The sequence below is a fragment of the Anopheles maculipalpis genome, chromosome 2RL (genome assembly GCF_943734695.1).
Source record: "Anopheles maculipalpis chromosome 2RL, idAnoMacuDA_375_x, whole genome shotgun sequence".
Lineage (NCBI taxonomy): Eukaryota > Metazoa > Arthropoda > Insecta > Diptera > Culicidae > Anopheles > Anopheles maculipalpis.
Genome location: NC_064871.1, coordinates 24,628,880 through 24,656,231, shown reverse-complemented (window position 1 = coordinate 24,656,231; position 27,352 = coordinate 24,628,880). Strand labels below are relative to the sequence as shown.

Genomic DNA, 27,352 nt, shown 5'->3' with positions numbered 1-27,352 from the left:
CCTATTTTTCCTGCTGGAACAAGATGGGAACCAAATGGTTCTAAAGCCTGCAAGGAATGTTTTAGGAACTCCTCCTTCATTTTGCCTCACACAACAAAGAACAGAAATCCTGTTTTTACTTCGGCTTTTGGTACCCCATTTTGCCTTCCAGTAAAACGGCCAAAAATCTATGACGAGCAGGTAGTACATTCCCCGGAGGTCAGAACCGTCGTGCAGACTCTCGTGGGCCACACACAAAAAAAAAAGCCCAGAATAAATCCATTCTCAGCTTCTCCATTGGAGAAAATAAACCTGACTAGGGGGGGGGCACACAGCTCTCACAGCCCCCCCAAGAGTAAGGTGTAAAAAGAGAAGGAACACCAGAATACGCAAAAAAAAAAACCCGCGTATGGCGGAGATTGGTAGACATCTGGATGTTTCTTTCCCGTGGCCAAAATGTGTACCACCACCACCATCATCGTGCTCAGCGAGGGCGAGCGCTGTGCGTCTCACGAATTAGGGATGTTCGGATTGCTTCTGGTGCAACTTCTACCGGTGTTTGGAGCGCACACACAACAGCAACAAAAAAAAACCACCCGACCCAGACCGAATTAAAGAGGAACTACCGTATCAAAACAAAAATGGGGCTTCTAGTCAGCCCTACGATGGGTATGGTACACCGGGACTGGTGGAATCGTTTGTGTGTGTGTTTGGGGTTTTTTTGTGCCTCTTGTTGACAGTCATTTAATGCTGACGAGACTGGAAAGAGGTGCGTAACTCAGCGTAACTCCTGTTTTTGCCTAGAAGCTTTATTGCTTTATGAATTTTTATTTGTACTTTATGTATTCAAGGGTTTGATAAGAACTATTTTTAATAAAAATAGAGAAGCTAAGAGGCACAGAAGTTTAGTTATCATATAACACAGTTTCAATCATACTTTTCAAATGAAAAATCTTCAAAAGTATGAAAACAAACCCTTCAACTAAGGAGTAAAATATTGCAAACAAGAATGTTTAAAAATATTTTTGCAAAGCGGTACACTTGCCAAAGAAATGCCTTACCCCGATGCTAAACCACCGATGATGTTAAGAGCTACAAAGCAAGGAACGAGTCTCGTTAGTGTCCCTTTTTTTCCTGTTGATATCCTCTCCAGCGGTACTGGATACCCAGATACTTGCGATAGTACAGTTCCAGCAAGATTTACCTTTGTCGTGCATTCGTCTCGTCGAAAGCGTAGTAAGATTTACGAGAATGTAAAAACTTTTCAAAATAAATCCGCACCCATTGATGTCCGTGCATCGGGACACACGTCCCAGAAAGGGCAGGAAGGATATGCAGGGCACACGGGAGAGGTGAGACAAGAGATTTATTATGTACGGGCCTAAGCCAAGCCGTTGCCTTCATATCACCAAAGGAAGGAATGGAGCATGTTTAAAGCAATAGTCCTGTGGTAGTTTGAAGAGTGACGAATGGAAGTGCTTTTGACATATAAACTGGGAGTAAATTTTGTAAGAATGTCCACGAAAAGTTTTGATTAAGCTGGTAAACCACAAATACCACACATGAAAGTTGGATACTTTGAGTAGCTTTTTTAAAGATCAGCTTTACTTCCTCCTGCATTTATGCGTGAGAGAGCGTACAGAACAGGTGTTGGGGGAAGACATTTAATTCATTCCAAGTATAAAATTGAGCACAAAAATCATGCCATCAGCAGACAGTGCAATACACTCCGGCAAGTACACGACAAAAAGGAAGACGACAATCCGACAACCCCCGCAAGCGTTAAAATGACAGCTTCCCTGCTCGTCTTCGCTGAAAGAAAGTGAAGAATCTCGGGGTGGAATTCTCACACATTCCTCGTCCTCCAAGACTGAAGCAAAGCAAGACACATTCAATCAGGCAAAAAAGGTTTGCTCCTTACCCGTTTGAAGAACATAAGACTCAGGTGGCTTGCTTCCTCTTTTTTTACGATGGCTTTATTTAGTAATTTCCTTTTGCAGGCTTTTTTTCAAAATTGAGAAAGTGTTGCTAAAGACAGCAACCAGCAACAGGAGGACACAGTTTCCTCGGTGGTAATTGCTACGGTGGAAAACGATCCTATAAATAATGTACTTCAGGCACCTATCTTGATCATCTTGTGGTGGATCTGCTTGAATGATATGGAGCATCTTTAGTGGTCTTTCTTTTTCTGCTCTAATTCGACCAGCGTAGCATGGTTTTTCGTTCTTCATCCCTTTACCAGTGATAAATCGATCTTTTCCCTTTGTGTTCCGTGTTTTTTTCTTTGGTACAATTATTGCAAATAAATATCAGTTTCATTCGAGGTCAGACTTCGCCTGTTGGCAGCTTTCCATTTGGGATTAAGTACGCCTGCCAACTGTATTGGACGTTCAGCGAGATTTATTTCTCCCTCTGTTCGTTTGATGGCCAAAAGGTCATCGTCACTTAAAAATTCTTTTGGTGCATTTTTTTTTCTTGCAAGCATAATGTGGCTGGCGTGCCCGAAGGACACACATCTACGGTATTTCATTCGGTACTGTTTGTTAATTCTCATTTGTTCGATAAAAGCTACAGCCTCCTCACTATCACTTTCACCGGGATCTAGGCAAAACGAGGAACATTTACGTACGAACCGAACCGAACACGTGAGCCTTCCTGGAACGAATCTGAACTATTAGATTCTTTGCATTCTGCTGCCCAACAAATCCCTAAAACCGTGACTGAGACCGATGACCTTTTGCCGAGTGAGGGAAGAAGGAGAAAAGGGAAGAAAAACACAACAAAACAGTGCCGGATAAGTATTACTCTGTGACCATATTTCGCATTCATTGCTGCCAAAAACACTTCTAAGCGCCCCCCTACCCCGAAAGGGACTGTTTCGGTCTATGGTGGACGGAACTCTCAAGGGAAGGAAAAGACGCAGACGGCAAGAACGGCCAGAAGGTTGTTCCTTTGGGAAGTGGAGAAGGTCATAGAAGTCTTTTTTCGAGCTGTTCTTGCTTACCTACACATGTGGCCTACGGTTAGCACGTTCTAGCTCTCGTCATAACATTGTTTTATTGGAACTGGCAATTAAAAGCGATTCAAAAACATAAATCACCATAAATTATTGGTTTGATCGTAGTGTTTAATTTGTGAGTTAATTACTGTCAAAAATCGGCTAATATAGGATGAGGCAGGTGTAGATGCTTTTTGGCTTAAATTGATTAATAATTCGATTTGTAGGATGTATATTCGCAATATTAATTTTTGACTGTGTACTTCCTTTTTTCTTTACAGGTTTAGAGGGGTGACGTCGGAAAAGAAATCATTTTTTTTTAAATACAGATTTTACGTCTTGCGTGCGCCGTGAAAGGATGCCTCACGCTGTGAAAAATCTGGTAAGTAAGATCATGTTTAAACATAATGATCGTGCAGAGCAACTTAAGCTAGAACTTAATAGGTTGAAAATGGCTTCCCTTGGAAAGATTGGACAGAAGTTCGACAACTAAATACGATAGTCTGTTCTCGCAACAAGAGATTAAGCCATATTCGACCCTATTTTTGAAACAATTTTTCGGATAATTATGCATCGATTATATTCCGGAAAGAACACGGTTACGAACAATTTATGCACAAAAAACAAAAAAAAAGATTCTTCTCACACGCTCATTGCATCTGACGATGCATTTTTCATACCTTTGCTGTGGTTGTTGTGCTGCACCCGACGTTCGGCAGAGTGTTGGAGGAAGCATATGAATGCTTGTCCATGGGCATGGGCGAAACGACAAGGCGTCGAGACGATTGGCGGGGTGATAGGTTGTTGGCCTATTGCATTTATATCGAGTGATGACGGGGTAGCACACACACACACACACATCACATGGTTGATGTGCGCGAATATCGCGCGTGGAAGTAGATCAAGGTTAGCAAGGCATGGGATCATATGGGTTACCGGTTGCTCGGTAGTATCGGAAGTAGAGAGGGAGGGCAGCTAGTCGGTGGAATCGATTTTAAGGCAAAAGGACGAACCAAAAAGGGATGTATTGCTAAAATTTTGATCCTTTCCGTGCGGGGTTTTTTTTAACAACCAGACCAACGAAAAGGGTTTGAAATGGCCCAGATGGGAAAGGGATAGGGTTGCACGGAAAGAGCACGCTAAAGAGGGTTTGATGAAGCTTGTTCAATCGCAAATTATGTCATAGTAAGATTTTATCTTATTTTTAGATTGTTATAAAAAGAGTTGAATGTTGGGACAAATTTTCTAAATAATTTAATGTGAAATGTGAAAAATTACCACAAATTTGAAACCTCTTGATTGAGATTAGGATCGTAGCATTTTTGGTGTAGTCTTCGATGTTTGCCTTATGCCGTCGGCCGTTTAATTTCACTCTATGCTTAAAATTTCCGGTGGAAACTCCTGACATCACCAATACGACAAACTTATTTAATTTCTAATAAATAAAATCTAACCTAATGGACCACAACATCCTTTCGCCATTTTAGGGAGGCAATTTTGGATACCTAATTGCTAAACTTTAACCGTATCGAGCCCGTCCGAGCCAACATACAAGTGCGTGCGGTGCGATCTGGCAACGTTGCACTGTTTTGGCTCTCTCCCGGCCGGTTAAAAAGTTGGCTTGCGTTATGCTCACTCACACGCACACACACGTGTAACCAAGGGTAACACGAGCAGCTGTGTGTGTGTGTGTGCGTATACAATGATGATGTTTTGCGTGTATTATTCGCGTTTGACAGTTGCACAGTTATGTTTTGCTGTGTGTTGCTGCCCTTCAAGAATTTTTTGACAATTTCTCTTCTTCGCACACACCGGCCAGGAGGCAAACCGACTGTATCATCTTCAAGGTCACTTTCCTCACCGTGCAAAACATGTCACAATTACGTCTCACGCTTTTGTATGCAAAAGGCAAACTCAACTTGTCCAATAATCACTTCCATAGAACAACTATTGCACTGTTCACTTCACTTACCGCAAAAGGGAATTGTTGATGAAGGAGATTATCACAGCTGATCGTTGAAAAGACTGTTGCCTAAAAAACTGGAACGATTCTGCACTGATTCTGCCTTGAATGATGTGCACGAACTGATTAGCGAGACCGTCTAACAAAGCAACACCTATTACGCTATGTTATCATTTGCCGCACGGTACGAATTTTCTGCACACAAGCACATTGGCGTGTTGGAGGGTGTGTTGATGATGGGGGGTCCCGAAGAAAGTAAACACCATAAATTTAAAGTCACCGTTCTTCTGCGATGATTGTTTTGTTTGTGGCTATTTAGTGTTGTTTCTTATCAACTGAGAGCAAAGCTCGTGTGCAGTGTGCTGTGCTGCGTATGCTCCCTACGGCGAGCCTAGCCAGCCCAAAACAAATCGTTTGACGTTTACGAACTGATGCTGTCAGTTGTATGCTCCTCGTCTGACAGCATCGTGTGTCAGATGTGGTGCTTGAGTGTGTGTGCGTGTGACTGAGGGTTGAAATAAGGGAAAGGGAGAGAGTGTGCGTGCAGAAACGGCGCTGTAAACAAATGCCTTAAACTAAAAATGATTTCTTTAGGCTAAAACATTGAGTTATGATGAAGATGAAGATGTGAGCGCACAAACCGGATAAGGACGCAAATTAATTCTGTATTCTATATGGCATTCTAAATAAATTGAATTCTTTTTAGCAAATTCTCTTGCAGTTTTAGGTTCGCTTGCATATTTCTCTCACTCATACCAGCGGACAAAATTGCTACCAATCAACACTTCCCTCGACCAACGAAACGTTTCCCTCTTTACATGGCGAATTCTCTTTGCATGCGTTCCTGTTACTTTCTCTCGCCGATGGTCGAAATACACAAGACAGCCATCGCTTTTGGTGCTGCCATCTTTTTCGCCATCATTGCCTTCGGTAGGGGTTTCGTTGCAGGGGTTCGATGCCATGGGTAATGTTTTCTGTACAACCACCACCATCCCTAGAAGAAGTACGTTGTTCATGGCGAAACGGTTCCAATCTAGTAGCGTGTGTGGGATTCGAATGGGCTTGCTTTCGCTCTCTCGCGCTCTCTTTCTCTCTTTCACAACATGCCTTTTCTTCGGTATTCTCTTTCTCTCTCCTTTGCTCTTCCTTTGCTCACAAACGCATTCCGGACTGTTGAGATTACCGCTCGTGAAATTCAAACAAACGCATCTGGCGGGAGTTACTAGCTTTTGCCTGGTCTCCTGTTACACTGTCAAATTTACAGCCGACGGAACTTTTTTCCGGCATTTCGATTTCGGCCACTGCGATATACCACCGGTTCAGTAGAGAGAGGGACAGTGTGTGGGTGCAATAATTGTGCTTCATTGTAGTTTTGTTAATTATTCACAACCTTAGCAAAAAAATCACATTTTTGCGTGATTTGTGGCGCCATTGTGTACGTTGAATTTTGGTGCAAATGAAAATCCTTCCATCATCAGTTTTGCACCCGTCGGCTTACGAATGAAGAAAAGTTATGGAGATTTTGTGTTCAGAAATGTAAGTAAAATAAAATTATTACTTTTTTGTACAGCTATCGTTTCATGATCGGTTAAGCTGTGTAAATTGCTCATATTCCGGTCAACCTCTACACCATTTACATATTTCAAGCTTAGACAAGCCGTTATTGGGTAATTAGGTAGTTGAATATGATTTTCTGTGGATAGTCTAACATCAGAAAAAGTAATAATTTCCGTTATTGTGACAAAATTATACTTTTTGTACAGCCTAATGAGTAATGCAGAATCAGCAGGAAACAATTATAATTTCTAGTAATCGCTTCTAATTTTACCCAGAAACAAAAACATAGAGATGCATCATGTTTGTTATCCCTCTCTCTTTCTTACACCTCTTCTCTCTGTCTATCATTCTAATAGCTCTCTTGGTGCAATTATAGCTTAGTTTCGATTTCATAAGCTAGTTTTAAAGAGTTTCATTATATTGTGATGTGCAATTTTTTTTGTTTGATTTTTGATTCTAATCCCAAAGAGTTATATCGACTTGATGAGTAGAAAAGTTGTCGTTTTGTTTAAAGTTTTTGCTTAAAAGTTATTTTTATAGCCTGCTAAAATTACTTTGTGTAGGCGGAGACGGAAACACACTATTCTATATGCTACAAGGAAGCTAAATTAATGAAGAACAAGTATGCTTTTCAACTGTTTTTTAACGTTTTTTGCATTCCAGCTAGGTTTTGTCTTCCAACTGCACGAGAAATTCTATCTTTATTGCCTATTGTATGCGTTAAATATTGATTGCATGTTTCAGTTAGTTTTTATATTACCATTTCAAACAGAAAATAATTTATTGTAATGAAATTTCCACATAATACAACCTTTTTTTTGTCCCTTTTCGAAACGAGATCCATTTCGATGCAGCAAGGCGATAGAGCTGGTACTGAGCAGGAACTGTGGAGGAAACAACCGCCTTTTTTTTTGCTGCTGCTTTTGTTAGCCGGCTAGCCGTCCCCATTAGCACACACTTGGACGCCTTCAATAGTCATTTTTCATCTTGCGCACTCTCTTTCGCTGCTTTGCGATAAAATCCCTCGGGTGGTAGAGAAGCGAACGGCATACACAACACCGCACCCAATTCGCCCCCGTGTGTTGAAAGTGATCGGTGCTTCTTGTGCTTTTTCTGCTTGCCTTTCTACTCTTCTCAGACTGGCTAATGGATTGGGAGGAACAAACAAAAAAAAACCTTTCTTCATACCGGTGCGGATTCAGCCTGCCTGCTGGTACAAGAGCAGATGGTGGTACTTCTGCTATGTATGCTGCATCTCTTTCTATTCCATTTATTTTATTGCTTTCCCACACAATCTGCTCATGGGAAGGGGAATGTGTTTCTTCATTATGTGGATTTACTGTGTTATTCACCGCAGTCACCCCTCCTTAGAAAATGGCCTATGTACCACCAGTGGAGGGTTGTTTAAATTTCCCCACCCTTATGTGACTGGATCGTCACAGGCACACAAAAGCACACCATAAAATCGCACTTTTCGGTAGGAAGGGCAAACTAGCTGCCATGGAAGGGAGAGAACGATTGGCGAGAAAGAGAATACCGAGGGTTGAAGTAAAACGAGCGTCCATTCGTTTTGAAGGAGAGGGAATACGTTCTATTTAGTGGAGTGTGTTGGTGCTTGGAATAAAAGGGTGTGAGAGTGTATGTGTTTTCTTCTTCCTTTTCTTGAGTGCAATTGCAGTTGCCACCACCCTCTGGAATGAATAATTGCTGCCGCTGTTGAATCATCATCCAATCAAACAGTGAGATAGCGCTATACGGAATTGCACGCGCGTGTAAAAGAGACACACGCACCAACGCGAACCATAAAGCGAAGCAACTCTTCGTTTTATGTGACTACTATATGGGATGAAAATATCCAACACGGTGTTGGTGTTGTTTGCGAGAAGTTTCGCTTTGTTGTACCGGAATAAATTAACGTAAACGTGGGTTTTCTTTTATGAGTTTTACCATCTTTAGTGCATTTGGTACATTTGTTGCACATGTAAAATGATGATTGATGATCTCATCTCATCCGGTGTCTGTGTTACTTCTGTCTGGAGTTGGTTGTAGTAAAAGAAGCTTATTATTTTTACGATGAAACTAAGGTGGTACGATCGTTTTCTTTCGCAACGAACAACCGTGATCAACACAAGATTTTGAGAATAAATTAGCGAACATGTTAAAACTTATAATGACAGAGTGATTTCCCCTTTTTCCCTGTTTTCCCCTTTTCGTGTGTACTAATTAATACCTTTGTTTTGCTATTTTCTTACAGAAATCAATTGCTCGCGCTTTTTAATAACTCGTTACGCCGATAACGAATACTTGTGGAGCTTCTTTAGCTCAAGCAAAGATTAGCTGTCACATATATTAGCCGTTTGCAAATCAAAATCACTATCAGGTGTATTCATACACGCTGGTTGGTTTATTTTTGGTGGAAAAATAAAGCCCAAAAATGGTAAGTGTTTAAACTATTTAGCAAGACAACATACTCTTTTCTTTCATTTATTTAAGCACGGCCTGGTCGTATTGTTAATATGATTAATTTACAAACTATAGACAATTCATATGGGTTTGGAGACATTTCCTTTTAAAAACGTTATCCTGGATGGGCTCGGACATTTTGTTATTGTTATGTTATTGTTATAAAATTTAGAGTTTTTGCTGCTTGAATACTGATGAATCTTTCGTGACGAGTCTGATATTGTCGTTAGATCCTTGAGTCAGACTTCTTATTGAATGTAGAAATTTATTTTTTATGGATTCATGGGATATAGGGATGCGATTGGGGTGGATAACAGCATCGAGATCCCTTGAGAATAAACAGCTTGTGATCGGGAGAGGTCTCTTGACACTCAACAGCATGTAATCGGGGAATCTTTCGATAAAGTAGATCCTTTCACGGGGCCACAGGGATGAAGTCTCTTACACGAGCCCCCACAAAATGCCATACTATGATACTCTCAGGCTCACGAGCTCTCTCCATTTTTGGATTCCTTGATCTAGTTTTCTGCAGCTGGATGGTCACTTTTCTTTTGTGGGGGCATATTGAAGATATTGGATAGGGATTTCACTGTTCTTTTCAGGTTCATAACCTGCTTAGCTGCCACGCTTGTGTTTTCCCCGGGAGATAAAAAACAAAAAAAATACTTTGGAAACCTATTAGGTGTTTGTCAAAGTGACAAAAAAAGATTTTCTTCAGACAGGTTGTGTGATTAATGATTCATGAAGGCTTTGTGAGTCTTGTTTTATGCTTGTCTTTTGAGAGGATCGTATAATACCAGCAGTATTAGCAGTCAAATTTTAAGACGAAAAGTAAGGAACCTTTGGGTTGATTGGACCTATGGTTTCTCCTATGGCACTACAGCAGCATCAGGAGTAGTTTAGAAGACTTATCGATACCACTTAGTTGGATACTCAGTCGGTCCGGATGGGAACCCTTGAATGTGTTCTGCTGTGTCGCTATCTCCTAGGCCACCGCACAGTACCTGCTTGATGGTCTAGAATTTGTAATTTATTGTTGGTAGATAGTGAGTCCTGTTCCTTTCTCAACGGCAGTCAATTGCAGCACATTTGATGTGACAATCTTTATCCAAAGAGGATAAACCTTCGAAGAATCTATGATCTTCTCGTCGATCAAATCCTATAAAGTCCTCAAAAACACATCGCATGACTTGTTGTATATTGCGAGCAGCAAATTCATCAAGAAGTTCTTGAAACAAGCTCTTCAAAAACCATCCAACTCCATTTTGTATTCAAACAACTCTGTTTTTGCTCTGGGTATTGCATCGTTGCGTTTGGCGTTAAAAAAACGAAAAACATTTTTGAAAAACGTATTAAAATTTACTGGCCTCTCAGTGGTGTACAAAATGGCGTACGTAGCGTTTTTTTCTCTTCGTTTTGGGGTGTTGATTTCGCTTGCCTTTAACGACCCCTTTCCTATACCACTTACTTCTGGTTCCTCTCTTCCGCTCTATTGTTACCAATCCATTCTCCATCCCCGTTGTCCCGTTAGAGCAAACGGGAGGGTTCGTTAAAAGTGATGTGACCGGTTAAAAATTGGGTACCGCTGCAAATGTAACAAAATCGTAATGGCGGAACACACATATGGTACTGACAGCAACGGGGTTGTTCGTTTCTCCCTGTAGCCATCTAGTGTTCCAAGGGAAAATCGTTCGTGCTTAGAAGCGAAGAGTAGAGCCAGGATATTTGGAAAAATGTTGTGCATGTGTGAGTGGGAAAGAGAGGGATTGTTCTGTTTGCCTTTTCATTCGCTATACGTTCGGACGCAACGTGATGCGAGTGTGTGTTTCATTTACCCTTTGTCAAACGCCAAGATAGGACAGGGATTGCGAGGAAAAATACCCTCCAAGCGTACATTTTCATTAGGATTCGTGTATTGGAAAATTAGAAGTTTAAAATGAGGGATAAGAAAAAAAATGCCCTATCCGTATTCACCCCTATGCTGTTGGGATGGAACCAAGGGTGTTTCCCTGGTTTTAAGCCTACTGTGATTGAATATCATTTGACAGAAAGAAGGTTATTGCTTTAGCATCATTCGTTCGAGAGAAACTAATCAGTCGAGACGGAAGATCGATTGATCTTGTCTGTAAAAAAAACAGAAGCCTTACTCTTACCCCTTTTCCAGAAAGGCCTGTTTCCTATTTTAGTAAAGATGAACATCTTTATTTCTTTACGGCTTGGCTTTTATTACCACTATACTGTGTTGTTTGATCAGCAAACGAACCAAAAGGTACAATAGAGATCGACAAAAAAAAAACCGATCAGAAGATTAATTTTGTTCTCCGTTCTGCACCATCGTTCGCATTCGGGCTCGATCGCATTTGTCCGTGTGTAGCGTGTAGCGAAAATAAACCCAATAATAACAGGCTGTAAAAAAAGCAATAATCTGCTGTCAGAAAGGACAAAGCGGTCAGAAGAGCGTAAAGAACTGGAACGAACGAACGAACGAACGCGTTCCGTGCGGTTTCAGGATGGCAGGATCAGGGTGTGCGTGGTGGTGTGGGATGCCGTTTTGTGTGAGTGTGCATGAAGCGCAGGTCTGCCGTACTTAATGAAGGAAGCCCAAACACGAATGGAAGGAATGACGAAAAAGTATAAATTATGTTGTCTCGTCATTTTCGTGTTGTTCATTTTGCTTTTTCTTCCCTGCCTGCTTGTCGCTTATCGTGTTCCAGTCGTTTGCGGGTTCTTGGGTTGTGTATGTGTATGTGTTCCCGTGTTCATTCGCGTGTACCCCCTGCGGAACAACCACGATAGGGCAGACCCGGGACAGAGTTCGGTTCGAAAGGGGATGATTAAAGGCAAGAGGAGGGGATGGATGGAAGATGGTGGTGGTGGTGGGGATGATGGTTTTCGAAGTGGAAAATGGCAGAACCGAAGAACCGAAAAGAAGGGTGGCGATCCTTTTCTTCTCGCTCCCTTGAGGCATTGTTGTGTTGCTGTTTGCCTGTTAAATTCCATCCCCTATCCTTTTTGTGCTGCCCTTTACATCGAGGGGATAGGGATACAAAGGGAGCGTTCTACTGGGTTTCTCAATTTACAAGAAATAAAGAAGCATTTTTAAGTTAATCTTTGGAATTAATTAAAATTTGTTTTAGTTTTTAACTCAAGCTAAATATTATTGTTTCCTTATATTCGTATTTTATTTCTTTGTTCGTTTCAAACGTATTGAATAACGTTTTAGTAGTCTATTTTAACGAAGCAAATTTGGAGGAAAGAAAAAATGCTAAAAATAAATACAAACTATTGCAGTGCAAGTACAATTTTTTTTGTCTATTTTCCATAAGACGGGCCAAAATATTAAAAAAAAATTTTTAGGAAAAAAAAATTCTATTAGATAATCGATATTATGATAAATTATGCAACAGGTACAACTATCCGTTCTACTAGTTTTTTTAAAGAATATGAATGTTTATTCTTAGTTTACAATTGCTTCTAGATCACGCTGGCGATTTAATGGTATTAGTAGCCATTAAATCTGATACCACGTAGTTGGATAGTAAGTGGTCACCACGATAGTACGGACCGTTTGGGATTTACCCAAACTGAATTTCTACCCAAAAATATCCACAAGATCCAAGCGTGGCATAGTATTATTGAATATCCAAAATATCGTCCCTCCGTATGACAATCGGTACAATCCAGTAGAAAACCCCCTAGACCGGCAACAACACACAATGCATGTCGCCGCCGTCAACAGCAGGGTGCGGAGGACATGCAATGACTTAGGTCAAAATGGAACAGATGATAAATTTAAGGGAACCAAACGGAGTGATGACCAACGATGGTGTGAGGGAAAAATCGAAAATGGACATTAATAATAATAATGGCTTACTTGGCCCGACCGAGGCGGCGTTGCTGTGCGCACTCGGAAGATCCTGCCGGGATAATAGTTTTCAGATGCGGCGGCAGCGCAACAGCAGTGCCGTCACGATATAGATTGAGGGAAGCGTAGAGAATGAAAAATTTCATGGTTTCTCTTTGATCATTGGGTATGTTTTTTTGTTCACCGTCTGAAGAGAGACGTCCGAAACGATCAATTTGTTTTTGTTGGCTTTGATTGAATTTGGAGTGTTTGGGGTGCAGTAGAAATGCAAGGAAGTGCCAAAGTGGACCTTAGTTTTTAAACACAAAATTTGCTATGGAATTGCTTTTGTTTTAGTTAAAACGTAAAAGTAAGTAAAGTTGTAGTAAAAAAAATCGTGTTGAAATATCATCTCACTGTACGAGGGATTACAATAGACAATAAGGGATTTAGCGGGACGTTCTAAGATTTGCTATTTATTCACTTGCTATTACAGTGAACTACATTTTACCATTTTCAGCTTTGAAAGATCTCTGTCATGATCCTCATCTTGTAGCTCCTACTTTAATAACCCTTGCATGTTTTGCGTGTGCGTGTTGAATGGCTATTCGTGCGGCTGCACTCCAGGATTGCTGGAATAGAAATCACTGCACATGCGACTGTCGCTTGGTCTTTTTTTTCGTCCTGCTGTCGGAAGGTCGTACTATCATCTGGGATGATAAGGGAAACGGAAACTGGAAGAGATAAATTACGGAGTTGCTCAAAGTTTGATCCTTCCAGTGTGTCATTCTTAACATTTTCCCGGAATTTAATATTCCGTTCTAATACGTTTAGTAGCAAAACGAACACATATAGAAAATCACGCACACACTCATGTACGCGTAAACGGAGCAAATCGAAGTAGACGATGCATTACTCGCTCTCCTTCTCCAGAGGATGTGTGAAGCTAGAGCAAATGTGTTTTTTTCACGTTATATATCCCTCATTCCCCTAAAATAAATTTTCTGTGCTCACCCCACTCTGACTCGCTTTTCAAAAAAACCGATGGCTCTAGCCCGTGATACATCGATGCCAGGGAGTAATTTATTTTTTGCTTGCTTGTACTCCTATTGCCCGAGGGTTCGTTTTGCAGGAAACGCTGCTTCTCTTTCCAACTGAATGTTTGTGTTGATTTTTTTCATTCGTGCCTTCTTTCTCTCGCTCACTCCAATGTGTGTAATAACGGAGCTGAAACGAGAGAAAAGTATTATAAATGGTAGTTTCGGTGTTGTATGCTTCCGGGAAAACAGGGTGGGATTGACAGGAATGGTAGGTGCCTCTTTTGTTCTGCCCCTTCTTCCCTTCTCTCTTCTCCTTTTTTTTCTTAGGCTGTTCGTTAGCTCAGATGCGCAGTCGCCATTGCTGCGGGCAGAGCCGTTGCGGTCCATTTTTTATTTTTCCCTCTGGTAAAACGGCGTCGTCCCTGCTGGAATAGGTCTCTGAACGTTTCAAATTAACTTTCCCCCTATTGCTGACGGCTTCTCCTATAGCGTCTCTGCCATTCCGCTTCATGCTGCACCAAACCTTCGCTTTGTTAAGATCGCCAGCGCGATAATGTTATTCGTTTATTGTTCTCTCTTTCTTGCATTATAGCGTTGCGGCCATTGCAAATGATACTGGCCTGCTCTTTCATACGGGGTGCTCTTTTGTAACTTTTTTTTCCTTTTCAAAGTAACGTGTACACACACACACTACTAACAGTTTACCGCGCCACTTACACGCATGCGTGGTACATCGCTTGCTTGCCATGTTCGAATCGTTTTGAAGTTGAAACGCGTGGAGGGGAATTATGTAGAGTTTTCTTGTTCTCATCGTTTTCTTCTCACTCTTCTCTGGCTGTGTGGGGTTTGTGTGCTGATAAGGAAAAGGCGCACTCAATACGTGGGCAAGAATGAGACGAAACAATAGTGAATTTCATTTTACTGGTGCGCGCGCGCGCTTCTACACAGTTTGAAAACGGTTCGTGAGTGTGTATGTGTATATGAATAAATTGGTTTTCTTATATGCTTTGATTTTCTCTTTTTTTCTGCATTCTCTTTGTATAATGAGAATGTGTACACTAAGAGCTAAACGTGTAATTCGTTCCACTAATAAGACGTGGAAGAATTGTGAGATGGCATGAAGAAGAAGTACGATTCGACCGAATAGAAAGGTTTCCATCAAAGTAGCTCGATAAAGTAAAGGGATCGAAAGAGACAGCACATACATACGCCCGCTACGTGTCAGAAAGAGATGCCCTAGGCGTGGTGCTGTGTGGTGTGGAGGTGCCTTTAAATTTGAAAGAGTTCTTTAATGATAGAAGAAGAGAAAAAAGGCACACCATTCACACGATTTCACTCACACATTCGTAAAATATGGTTAAGGGTGCGGGCCCATACATAACACACACTGTCGCAATTGCAGTATCCGGGGCATTATAGCGCATTCATAAGCACAAGTGATGGTAGCTGGTACAATGGACGGGCCGAATGAATCAGTCAGTTTGTTTCGTTCCCTGCGGTGTGCACGAAATCTTTCGCTCCGTGTGTGAATTTGTTGCCCATTCACGGGCGAGTGCGGTTAGACCGTGTTTGCGTTCTTTGATTTGTGGAGACCGAAAATCTCACCCGCGCGCACACCCTGTGTTTTGCTAGTGAAACAGCGTCCTTAGGACGGTTCGGAAATCGGGTCAATCTACCCGTTGTGTGTATGTGTATGTGTGCGCTTGTATTTGGTAATTGCCCTATCCATCGATACCCACGATCAATGAAATCTTGGACCCCGCAGAGGGATCCTCTGACTTCGGAGTAGAGTGCTTGTGCTCCATAGAGTGACGAACGAGTGGTGCGTCATCAAACTCGGACGCAATATAGTCGCGTTAATGTCCGTTACCAGTTAATCATCGATCATCAGGATGCGCTAAATTCTGAGCAATCGTACGGGAGTGCATTTTGGCTCCGTTCAACTGTCAACAACAGAAGAAAAAAGGAAGGAAAATATTTCACACTCACTCTCCTCCATCCACTTACCACTTCCCCGGGGGATAAGGATACAAAAGGTACAACCAACAAAAGCCTTCTACCCTGCATTGCGATTGCGTTGATGGATGATATATTCCGTGTATGTTTGTGTGTGTGTGAAAAACGTTTACAGCTGCGTGTTTTGTTGCGTTATCGTGCGCCTTGTTTTGCTTGCGTTTATTAAACGTTTTTTTCCGTTTTCGTTTTACACTAAACTTACGCTTTTAGTTTTACTAAGCTGTGTATTGCTCGATGTGAAGTTATTAATTATTTCGCTTGAAACTATCGTAATAAAAGTGTGTGCGTGTATTATCAGTTACCATCATCAGCTGGTTACCGGTTTTGCAGAAGCATTTAACACGATGCGAAACCTGAGCAACCAATGCGAGCCGCTGTTGAGCATTGTGCTTCTTTAGTTTTTTCCTCAATTTATCCTCCATTCGTCAAACCCGCACCAAAAACAACTTCCCTCGCTCCCCAATTGTCGGAGAGCAGGTGATAAACGCACACCGCGAAAATGGAGCGACCCCGTGGTTCAATGTTTTTTACTAAAAGGTATTTATTATTATTTCATTACATTTATTTTTTACTTTATTTTATATTTTAATTACCTTCTCGTTTATTTAAAGAAACAGCATTCGTTTGTTGCATCATTTATTATGTTGTATTTCGTTTACATTTTATGATCGTCATTCTTGCCCCGCAATACCCTGTCTTTGCTTTGACAGCGCAGTCAACGCACACCCCCTTGGAGAACAGCATAGCGTTGTTTGACACGAGTGTGTGTGTGTGTGCGTGTATGTTTCGCACCGCGTGTTGTGTTGTTTTTCTATCTCTTTCCTGCTCTCTCCTCCGTAGCCTGTCCCGCTCTTAACGATGTGAGTTGAACACAAGTAGACGCGCGCGCGTGGAAAAGGATATTCTATGTTGGTGAAAGTTAGAAAAATACTTTTTATCGCGAAGGGGTTGCGAACTGAGTAAGAAAAAAAGCTCTCCCACAACGATGTTCTTGTTTGTGAGAATCCAACTTCGGGATTATAATGTCCCTGGACACACGGGAGTGCCATAAATATCGCTCCACAAAAGCTGCTGTTGTTTGCGCTCGTCCAACCGCCGCCTGTCTACCCCAAATCCTGTGTAAGAGTGCACATAGCGGGCGTGTTACCACTGTATATGTGTTGTATATTTTATGTTGGCTACACTACCAATACTACTATGCGTGGACACTTCTCCTCTCGGAAGCAATTTATTGGGCCTTTTTGTTATTATAGAGCCCGAGAGAAGCGAAACCTGATCCCTGTCGGTATCATTTTTTGTTGTTCCTTCTTCTGCGGGTTCCTCGAAGTGGGTGATAAAGGGTGGAAAAAAGAAGATTAGGAGGAGACCGCCAGCCCCGGGCCAACCCGTCTAACCAGTTTTGGTCCCGTGCGCTCGCTCACTCACACGAGCTGTAGGGCTTCCATCGTTTATTCTCCTCATCCCGTTTGGTAAAGGCAACATGTGCATATTCCGCCCGTTATCTTCCTTCTCGTTCATGCGCACAAAATGGGCTATCTTTCTCTCTTTCGTTTATGTGGCGAGCTGTCTCGCCACATAAACGAGTTATTTTTGTTGATGCTTTGTGAGTGTATGTGTAGATGTAGTAGGCGACGATGTTGACCAAGAGGTAAAGACCATTTTTATTACTTTCCTTCGCATGGATCCCTTCTGTGCGTTGGGATACCACCCGCTCTGGGTCACCTCCCCATTCCCACCCTCGGTGCAGTTCATTCTTTCTCGCTCACTCTTAATCAGATTCATTAGCCAGCACAATTTGCTGAGGCCTCGCGAGAGCTCCTCCATCTTTGCGTCGAACGATAAAAACAGGAAAAAAGGTCCCGCGCAACAGCCGCTTTACAGCGACTACGCTCAAGTTCAGATTCAAGTCTGGAGGCTCCCCTTTCACTTCCCAACACACACACAAACACACAGAGGCATTTGCACCCGTGCGTCCCTGGTTGAAAGATGGTTCCTTTTTTATGCTTTTGCCCTTCGCGAGCTGAAGCTGTAGCGATCCACGACGCCAGTCTTCTGTGTATTACCTCACACGATGGGCACATGCACAAAGTCGTCCCCCCAACAGCATAATACACGGTGGGTGATAGAGCGAGCGAGCGAGCGTGCACGGAAATGGCATTCTCCTGCTCCTGCGCTCATCTTCTACCACGCCACGGGTTGGAAATGCATGCTGATGGAGGTCAGGGAGCGAATAACTCCCATGCTTGAAGGGAGTCGTGGCCGCCGCTGCTGCCTGCTACCATCATCATCACACCACCCTAACAGAAGCGGCCAGTCAGTAAAACCGGTTTTCGGGGGTGCCGATGCGGCCGCTCGCTGCTTGTCACTTTATCGCGTGTTGCTTTGACCTCGTGCCATCTCGGTGCCTCTGGTGAAGTTGCTTTTTGGTCCACTGTACCGGGGAGCATCTGGCTGGCTGCCAGAGGATGTAGGGAGCAGGATGTATGAGCATTTCGAGAGAATGCGCGCACCTACAACCCCTTGGTGCGTTTTTTTTAGCTAGCCGCATACACTTCACAACAGAGCAAGCCGCGACTTACATCTGTCAAAAAAGCATCATCGCTCTCAATGCGAGCAGAAACGCTCTCTCCTGCATCTCACGGCGTGGTTCTCTCGCATAGCTGCGCATGGTATCGAACCGCGTGTATTGCTTCGCACTTGAGATGCAAGAAGGTGCCCTCCCCCTCCCGGTTTGTTGTTTATCGTGTGCACACTTGTCGGGCGGGGTGTATGTGTCAGAATTGCAGCAGCACCGGCTGTACCGGCGGTTCCAAGCGCCTGCCGAGTGTGGGCAGTCGTCAAAGAAGAATGAACATCTTTGTTTTGTAGTTTCTCTTTGCTTGCAACAGGCTTTACACTTTTTTTGGTGCTTTCTACATGTTAGAGGCAATGTTTATGATGGTATCTGAAGAAGACCAGATACATAGTTCTTGTTAGGGTGTAGCATGCTTTGACCCGAGAAATGTGTATTTCACTAATTTTCTAATATTTGTTGGTCAAAAATTGTACCACATGTTGTCTTGTTATTGGTTAGAATCGTTCGACGTAAGTAAATGTTGGTTTGGTTTGTTGTGGTTCAGTCATTTAGTCACTGATGGCTACCGTGCAGAAAGTAAGAAATTGAGAAAAATAACCTGCTGCAAGTGATGCACACAGCTAGTTGCACTCACACAAGCACGTACTGTGGCAGTAAACTTGAACGATCATGTCGCCGCTATGCATGGAGGGTGGATGACGGTATTTCTTCTCCATGATTCACCGATGGGACTCAGAGGCCTGGTGTGACGACATTGAATGGCGAAGAAAAATAGCAATCGACGGACATGTGCGCCAAATGTTTGTGGATGTTTGTCCGTCTGAATGAAACAACAGATACACAATTATGCTTCATATGTTTTCTCCGAATAAGCGGAATATGTCAAACGGAAGTAGCCCTTTTCGATACAGTAGGAGTGATAAAGAGAGAAAGAAAGCAAAGGAGATGCGCCGAAAAAGGACGAAAATGAGAGAGAGCGAGTGAGACAGTTGCATGAATGCAAAAGCAAGGATGCTGAATGTGGTAGAAGGAGAAAACGCTGGAAGTGGTGGATGGGTGCGAAGGGAATACAACATCCAGGAGCAAAACAAAACCACACGGACGGTGCTGTTTGGTCCCCACGTAAAAGGACATCGAACCTTTTTCGCCCGCTCTCCTTGTGGATGAAGTGAATTTTGAGTTTCGCTTGCCTAGCCAGGATCGTGTTTGAGGTAGACATGTTAAGTGTTTTATGATATTTTACGAGATATAGGTTTTTGAGGCCTGTAATAATCTAATAAAAATAATGTAAAGAATTGCCTTTTTTAATATTAATGAGGCCCATTGCCATGGCTATAAGTCAATAATGTAATGGTGCCTATATAAAAAGCCTATAAAATAATTAGTATTGATCATGGCCAACGTACAATTACTCATGTATTGGAAGCATTATTCAAAAGAAATTGCTTAATCAAACTCAATGCTATCTTTACAATTTACTATATAAGGCTACAGGATTTTCTGTTCAATTCGAGCAGGATTCTGTATTTTCTTTGTAAAACTCCCTCACCAACATTACTAACAGGGTAATGTATCCTTTGCACTGGGATCTCACTGGGACCGTATTTAGTGGTGGAAATAAGAAAAAAACAACCCTCGAGTTGCTAGAGAAGGTGAGCCTGTGCATACGACAAGGAAAGCTATTTTACTCCCTTTTGCGAACCCTGCAAATACTCTGCAACCATATCGATGTTCCCATTCACTCGTTCTTCTTATCGTCCTTTCCAATTTGGCACATGCGCTGTTTAGCGCTACTTTATAAACTGTCGGGAATAGTTGCTTCGTTCTAATATCAGCTCCCCTGTACCACCCCCATTTTGCACGAACTCCATCCCCTCCCCATCCCCCTCTCAAATTAGTGTAGGGAAAGTAAGCATGTGTTGTGTGTACGGTTGGATTGCTTCGATGCGAAACGAGCTATACACACATCCATATAGAAAAGGATGTTGCCGAGCGCAAAGCGAGAAATTGCGCTAAATCTCGCTATTCCCCACCACCCTCTAGAGTGTTTTATGTGCTTTCTTCTTTCACCATGGTTACGCGACTCACCGCACACTAAGTGCGTGTGCGAGTATATACACCAGGCGCAGCTCTATGTGTTTTGCTAACCCGGGGAGGGAGCGTAGTAGGAAGAGTAAAAGCATTTTTCCTTCCCTGGGTTTTTGTGTTTTTTTTTTCTCCCCCGAATTGCTCCAAGATTTATGAAAGCCGAACAGAAAACTTTGTTCAATAGAATGAAAGAAGAGCAAAAAAAAGTTTCCCAAAAAGTTGGGAGGACATAGAAGAAGGCACACATCGGAGTGGGGTGGGTGAAAGAAATCGGCAGTATAGGGAAAAGGAAGTTAGTTACTGCAAAAAGGAAATGAAATGTTGTTTCATGGGGAGATGATGATAAGCTGAGAACTAGTGCCACAGAAGTAGTGGAGTAGGATATACAAATTGCATTACTTTTCATCATACAGATAGGAAGGATAATCTCGCAGAGATACGCGCGTGTCGGTGAGGAGAAGAGGTTCTAGTGTTGCAGAACACGAAAGCTGTTCCAAACTGCTGGAGACTTGGATGCGTCGTTTAAGGAAGCTTCAAAATCGTCTCGATTTTTTGGAGAGAGTCAAAGACAGAGCAGCAGACAGAGAGTGAGAGAATATCGAAAGAACAGGAGACAAGCAATATCTGAAGGATGCTTCTTGGTAGCTTGTGTAGAACAGTAGACAGGACATTGCAATATTGATCATAGTGTGGTTAAAATTGGAGTTATTTATGTTGTGCGAAGATTCCTTCTTACTTCTGATACATAGACAATGTCAGAAACACGATGTATCAAGTACATAGGAATAGCGGGAATACCATTGATCACGTCTACGAGGGTGGGTGAACCGAACTCTATGCCCCCAGTCCATCAATCCCTTAGAGGATTTCCCATTCTAAACTTCTCGTGGTAGTCTAGGACACGCAGCGCCCATTTCCTACGATTTATAGTCCTTACCAAGGGAAATACTCTCCTGTTAATGATTTAACAAGGTAGTATCTAACAAGAAGCATTTTTTAGCCTTGAAAGAAAAGCATTCCATACATTTCATATACACAAACAATCCTTACTTACACGCTGGAGCTTTATTCAGATCTTGCTCACGTTTTCCAATTTCATCCCCACTGCTGTCTACTTAATCATTCGTCCGTTCTCTCTCTCAACTGTATGTCACATCGTCTTACAGTTGATGTTTCATTTCACAAACGACTGAACACACCACGACACGACACGTCCCCTTAGGAATCGAGATCGAAGGAAAGAAAAATGATCAAGTTCGTAACGAGAATAATTAGCATATTAACTTACAAAACCCGAACCCGAACTTCAATAAACACCTTCCTCAAGGGTGGGAATCAGTCAAAAGAGTAAGAGGCATGGTTCGGTTGGAAGACTTCATCTAGTTTCATGGAAATCATATTAAAGATTAAAACGAGACTAAACATTCAAACACCGAAAAGGCGAGCTAAAGCAAGGATAGAGAAGAAGAGAGGAGCAGCGAAGAAAATGGTCGTAAATTTTGTCGGTGTTGGGCCATTTGTTTATGGCTTGCTGGGTTTATGAATGTGAACCGAACTCTGGTTCAATCAATCGTTGGTGTTGGCGGTTTTTTTTGAAGGTGTGTGTGTGTGTAATCGGAGAACTCGATAATGTTTTTTTCTTCTGTTTGTTAAACCGCGAAAAGGGTGTCGAGCACAAGATCACATCATGATGCTGGCTCAAAGTTATCCGTTTCGCGCGTTAGTGAAACTAATTTCGTTGGGATTTTAAATTTGAAATTCTCGTCAGCTGTCAGGCGCAGCCTTTTTCTGCAGAGAGCGCTTCAATGGCAGAAGGCAGCGTCCTCATCACTGTTCAAATTCTTAAACGTATACATCATGAGCTTAGCAGTAGGTGTATATGGTCTATTGAACAATTTATTTCTTAACAGTAAGATACGCCGTTGGTCTTTTCACGACAGGACGTGGGGGAATCAGTACCTCTTGGTACGGTACGGTACGGTTCTTGGTAAGATTTTGAGGTCTGTCGTTTCGTGCTTCAAGCACTGCGGATTTTATTTAGCCGAAAGCTGTAAAAAAATTAACCTATCTTGGGTCAAAACTAAGGAAAAAGGGTGGTGGCTGCAAACTAGAGTCATACTAGAGCCTGAGGAAACCTCTCTACATGAAACACATGTTGTGACGAAGCTGCTGCAGCTGTAACATTTACAGTCCCAATGGTACTAAAAGTGACTCTGTTCAACACTGAACAAATCTTAAAAAGATGCGTTTAAGAGGAAAATTCTCAGATGGATTTTTGATCCCATCTGTGTGTTACTTTCTGAAAGGTCCAAATCGTCTCACGATCTTGTAGGGAATTAAATTCACTAGGCTTCATATCTGGTCTTCACACAGCAGAACCGGGTATTGAATCCGGACCGTCACAGCGTACGGCATGGTTGACTATCCAGCTAAGGGTAAAACCCAAGTCAAAGAAAGCCAGTGATGGCGCAGGCCAACAACTCTCGAGGAAGGCTCTAGTTGCCTCGGCCATGAGGCATGAGAATGACACTGAACGGAACCGTCCAAGTTTGCTGTGGAATATTGCAATTATACAGTGAAATCCAGTGGAATTCATTTACGGGAAATTTGCAACTCTATGGTGGTTTTTCTGTCCAACGTTAGGACAACAAAATTCCACGATATGATTGCAAAGTTCCACAACGGACTTTGGAGTACTTCACTATCCATTTCTAACATTTTCCTAAGTGATTTTAACATTAAATTATATGGTTCGATGGCTCTGTAAGTTAATAAGTAAGTTCTGCTTATGAGGCAAAGTTTGGGATGGTGATTTCCGCTGTATTAGCTACTGTCAGCTCTATAAGCAGGTTCAAGACAAATCTAGTTCTGAGTAAAATACTTTCAGAAAGTGTATAGAAAATGTTCAGTGACTTTGAAGATTTTTTTTAATGAAAAAATGGTATTTTCTTGTGAAAAATATGGTGTATACAAAACTCAATTGTATGGCAAAGACAATACAAATTGTACTATTAACCAAGCATACTCAACACCTTTGATCAGCGCATTTAGCAGAGCAAACAGCATCATGATTAGCTTAGCAACCACCTTCAAAACACTTGTGCGCGTAAGCAAATCGCTATATAAATAATAAATAAAAAAATCATTTAACAACAATCATACTCTCCCCACACATGCCGCACACATGTAGTCGAATAAATGAAACAAGCAGAACGGTCTTAAACCGCTAAATGGTCTTCCTCGTTGCCATCGTTCCAGCGTGTGTGTGTGCAATCGAACTGAAAATTCCTGCCTTTCGATCCATCAATCCGCAAGCAACACAACCCCTGATTCATCCAGAAAACGGAGCGAAAGAAAAAAAAAGGCGTTTATGTTCACTTATGGCTGATTTCAAAGTAATTTATCAAATTTTTCCCCAATCGCACACACCGAGAGGGTGTCGTCGTCGGTTTTGGTGGCCGTTTTCGTATCTTTACCGGGCGCCCGGTTAAGTGTGCTCTTGTGAAGGGTACTGTTTTTTCTATTAGATATTTCCACGCTTTGTCTATTTGAATGTTTTCCCCGTGGTACGCGTTTATAATGCTTATCGTGTGTGCCATTTTTTTGTGTGTGAAAATTTGGCACAACAGCCGAGAGAAGGGAAAAAAGAGTGAACGGTGCAACCGAAAGCAGGAAGGGAAAGTATTGGGAAAGCCGTTGTGTTGGGTGGTGCTGTTGCCATCGGATCGAACTGCTAGAGCTACACAACCGGAAGTAACGCATCATCACAGCTGGCTGGCTGAGGTTGGATTGGTCTGCCAGTCTGCCGGGGCACGCGTGTACGCTCGAACGTGCGCGCGGAACCACGGGATAGAACGAAACGCAGAAAAACAAACGTCCGAGAGCCATAAAGATAGGAAAGCAAAAAAGGGGTTTGCACATGAAAAAAATAAAATCGCCCCATCGTAGAGTATAGGCTTCCCACAATCCCCTTTCTTCACTCATAATGTTCCGATGATCTGTTAAAAGAACATACGTCAACATTCTAAAAGCACACGAGCAAAAAAAAAGTGGGAATTTGAAGCAATAGGCCCAGTGGAAATGGGAAAAAAGAAAGAAAAAAAACGATTGGACAAAAATGCATTTTTCCTCCTCTGCATGTGTTGTATTTTTTGCTACCTTATTGCTGTTGTTTTTTTTTTGCATTTCTGTGTTAGAAAGGGGAAGGCGTCCGCAAGCGTTTTCTACCGTATGTGTGTGTATGAGAGAGAAAGGAATAGAGACAAATTTTCTTCTTAATTTTTGTCTAAACGAACATTTTCCGTGTGCTGCTGCAACAAAAAGTCAGTTTTTTTTTGGGCGGACAAGACGAAAAGGAGGCAGGAAAATGGTCACCGCCAGCTCGGGGTGTGGAGTGAGGTGTTCATGCATGTTTTTTGTTTTGTATTTGGCGTGTCCCCCGGTGATGGATGCGTCCGTGTAAAATTTGTGCACATTTGCCATCCCTTCCATTAATTTTGCTGTCCTGCAGTGTGTACTAGATGAACCAAAAAAGGCAGAAAGGGAGAGAGAACATACACGCACATGAATGTCAGTGGGGTTGCTGAGAACAAAACACTACAGAGCAGCACAAGAATCGTGCAGCATGCTCCGGCTGCTGATGCTGTTCTCTTGATCCCCTGGATTCGATTCGTCCGTTTCGGTCCTATCTCAGAGGCTTGCATTAGTACCCTCTGAGTGTGTGGCTGCGTGTGTAGGTACTAAAATCAAACACATTTACCGGTGAAGGATATTTCGAAGGGTTATCGAAAGCTGGTCGAAGTAGGCAATTTTGGAACGCGTGTTTTAGCAAAGGGTTGCTTTGCTTGCTGCTTCGAATTGCAGCTTGCTGCACGGTTACGGTGATTCTTCTCTGCCAGGTTCGATGCTCAATGGAGAAAGCGTGCGGAAACGAAAAAAAAAAACCGGCATTTGCAGTTACGATGAACTGGGGGTAATTATGCACTATCCTTGACCCGCACATCATACACATAGTTTGAGTTTTCGATGTAATGAAAGGATTAAGAAGAATGCCACTTTAAAACCAGGACAAAACTGGACAAATTTTGTCCTACAATGTCACCTCCACGTTGAGTTTAATTTTATGACCAGAAAGCACAGAGGAGAAAAAAAATTAGCATTCCTTTTCAGTGCTTGTTTTCGGACGTAAGCTTTCACCGCACTGTCTGTCCTTTGCATTTTATTGCATGCTCAGACAGGCTCCTTTGTTTTCATTTTCTCTTCTTAATTGGGTTTCTCCATACGGCAGAGCTGGGGTTCAAATCCCATCCGGACCGTTCCCTTGTGGTGAGAACTTACGGTCCAATAACTTGGTATCGGCAGGTCCAGTAATCCAATCGATGGCCGGCGTGATCTAGAAGGTCGTTAAGCCAAGTAGTAATAGTAGTAGAAGAAGAAGAAGGGAAGAGAAAGTTATTGAGTGCTCCCGGACACAGCCCTAGAGCAGTTAATGTAAAGACAAGTTAATTTAAAGAAACACTAATGTTATAGCACAATTTGCCTCTCTGAATTGACCTCTCTCCGGATAAAGGAATGGTGGTGGTGAACCTTATTTTATTTTACAACTTCACAATTTACAAAGGGTTAATTAGTTCCGGCAAAAGGCACTACACTCTGGGTGTGATGATTGTACAACATCACACCCAACTCTTATTAAGAGGAAAAAAATACCAATAGATTATATAAGTAGTTAATGGACGATGTATAAGTGTTTTGTTTCAAGTTACAGTGCTTACTAATACTATAATAACAGCTTAGAAACAGGAGATGCGACAATTATTATCGGCTGGACATTAAAACAACCCATTACCAGTATCGCCGAGCATTTTTAGAGCAAACGAACTAATCCTATGAGCATGAACGATGACGCAGTGATATATGAGTTTGATAAAATGTAGAATGTTGCGTTGTTTTCCCTTTTTTTGACTAGATAAAAAAATACACACAAAGAAAGGGTTTGTACATAAAAGTCATTTAAGTCCTTCTGTTGTCGTCCCTCCAACGTAAATGTTAACTGTGTCAATAAAGCGATCGAGGTTCCTTTTTTGTTGCTCGAGTGTCCTCTCGTTGTGTCGTTTATATCCAGGATTTAGGTGACCGTTTTGTGTGCCCCCTTTTCCCCCCTACTTCTATGTCTTTCTCCCCCCCCTTATCCCTCTGTCAGTTCGAGGATATGTGCCGAAATTTATGATTGGACCAGCGACACGGCGTCGTCGGTTCAGCAGCAACCATTTCCATTGGCTCGATCGAATTCTGTCCGAAAATTGCTCTCGAAGCGTGCGATAATACGCGAACGCGAACTGTAACGACCGGGCCATGTACACCTTTATTTCACGCTGTGGTCGGTGCATCGAAGCAACGGACGGTACCATAAATGGGTATGGGAAGGAGCAAGCACCGGGCAGTGGCCGGTCAGGGATGATGCTGTCCATTTGCCATTGTTGTGTCCCGAGTGAGATCGGGCGAATGGGGAGAGAGAGAGAGAGAGTGTGTGTGTGTATTGTTGTTGTTGAGGAGCAGAATTTTACGACATGGAAACCAGTTTTTCGAATCCGTTCTTCATTGGAAGAACATTTTTCATGGATGTTAGAGGCTATCGCATGAGGAAAGGTTGAACAGAAAAGGTTTTTGGATCCCTCCTCAATCGAAGATCGCAAACGATCCAAGTAGAAAAATGGTTAGGTTTCGGAAGAATATTGAACCTGATGGTAGATCAGTCAGACTTCAAACCAATAAGGCGGTAAAAGAAGACTCTTGTATCACCGTCATGGCCATCTAAAAAAAAAAAGCT

The 27,352-nt window shown here is 42.3% G+C and overlaps 3 protein-coding genes across 4 annotated transcripts in view; 1 reads left to right on the top strand and 2 right to left on the bottom strand.

Moving 5' to 3' along the window:
• LOC126557342 (endoplasmic reticulum chaperone BiP) overlaps positions 1-27,352 on the bottom strand; it is a 205,185-nt gene that overhangs the window by 38,907 nt on the left and 138,926 nt on the right. The gene's annotated exons all lie outside the window — the stretch shown is intronic.
• Positions 1-27,352, top strand: part of LOC126565691 (polyhomeotic-proximal chromatin protein) — a 53,131-nt gene that overhangs the window by 12,515 nt on the left and 13,264 nt on the right. The gene's annotated exons all lie outside the window — the stretch shown is intronic.
• The window catches only part of LOC126559023 (glutathione S-transferase 1), a 435,657-nt gene continuing 428,613 nt past the window's right edge, over positions 20,309-27,352 (bottom strand). Inside the window, exon 4 of the mRNA XM_050215123.1 lies at positions 20,309-20,321. The gene's annotated coding sequence lies outside the window, so the exon portion shown is untranslated. The remainder of the gene's footprint in view (positions 20,322-27,352) is intronic.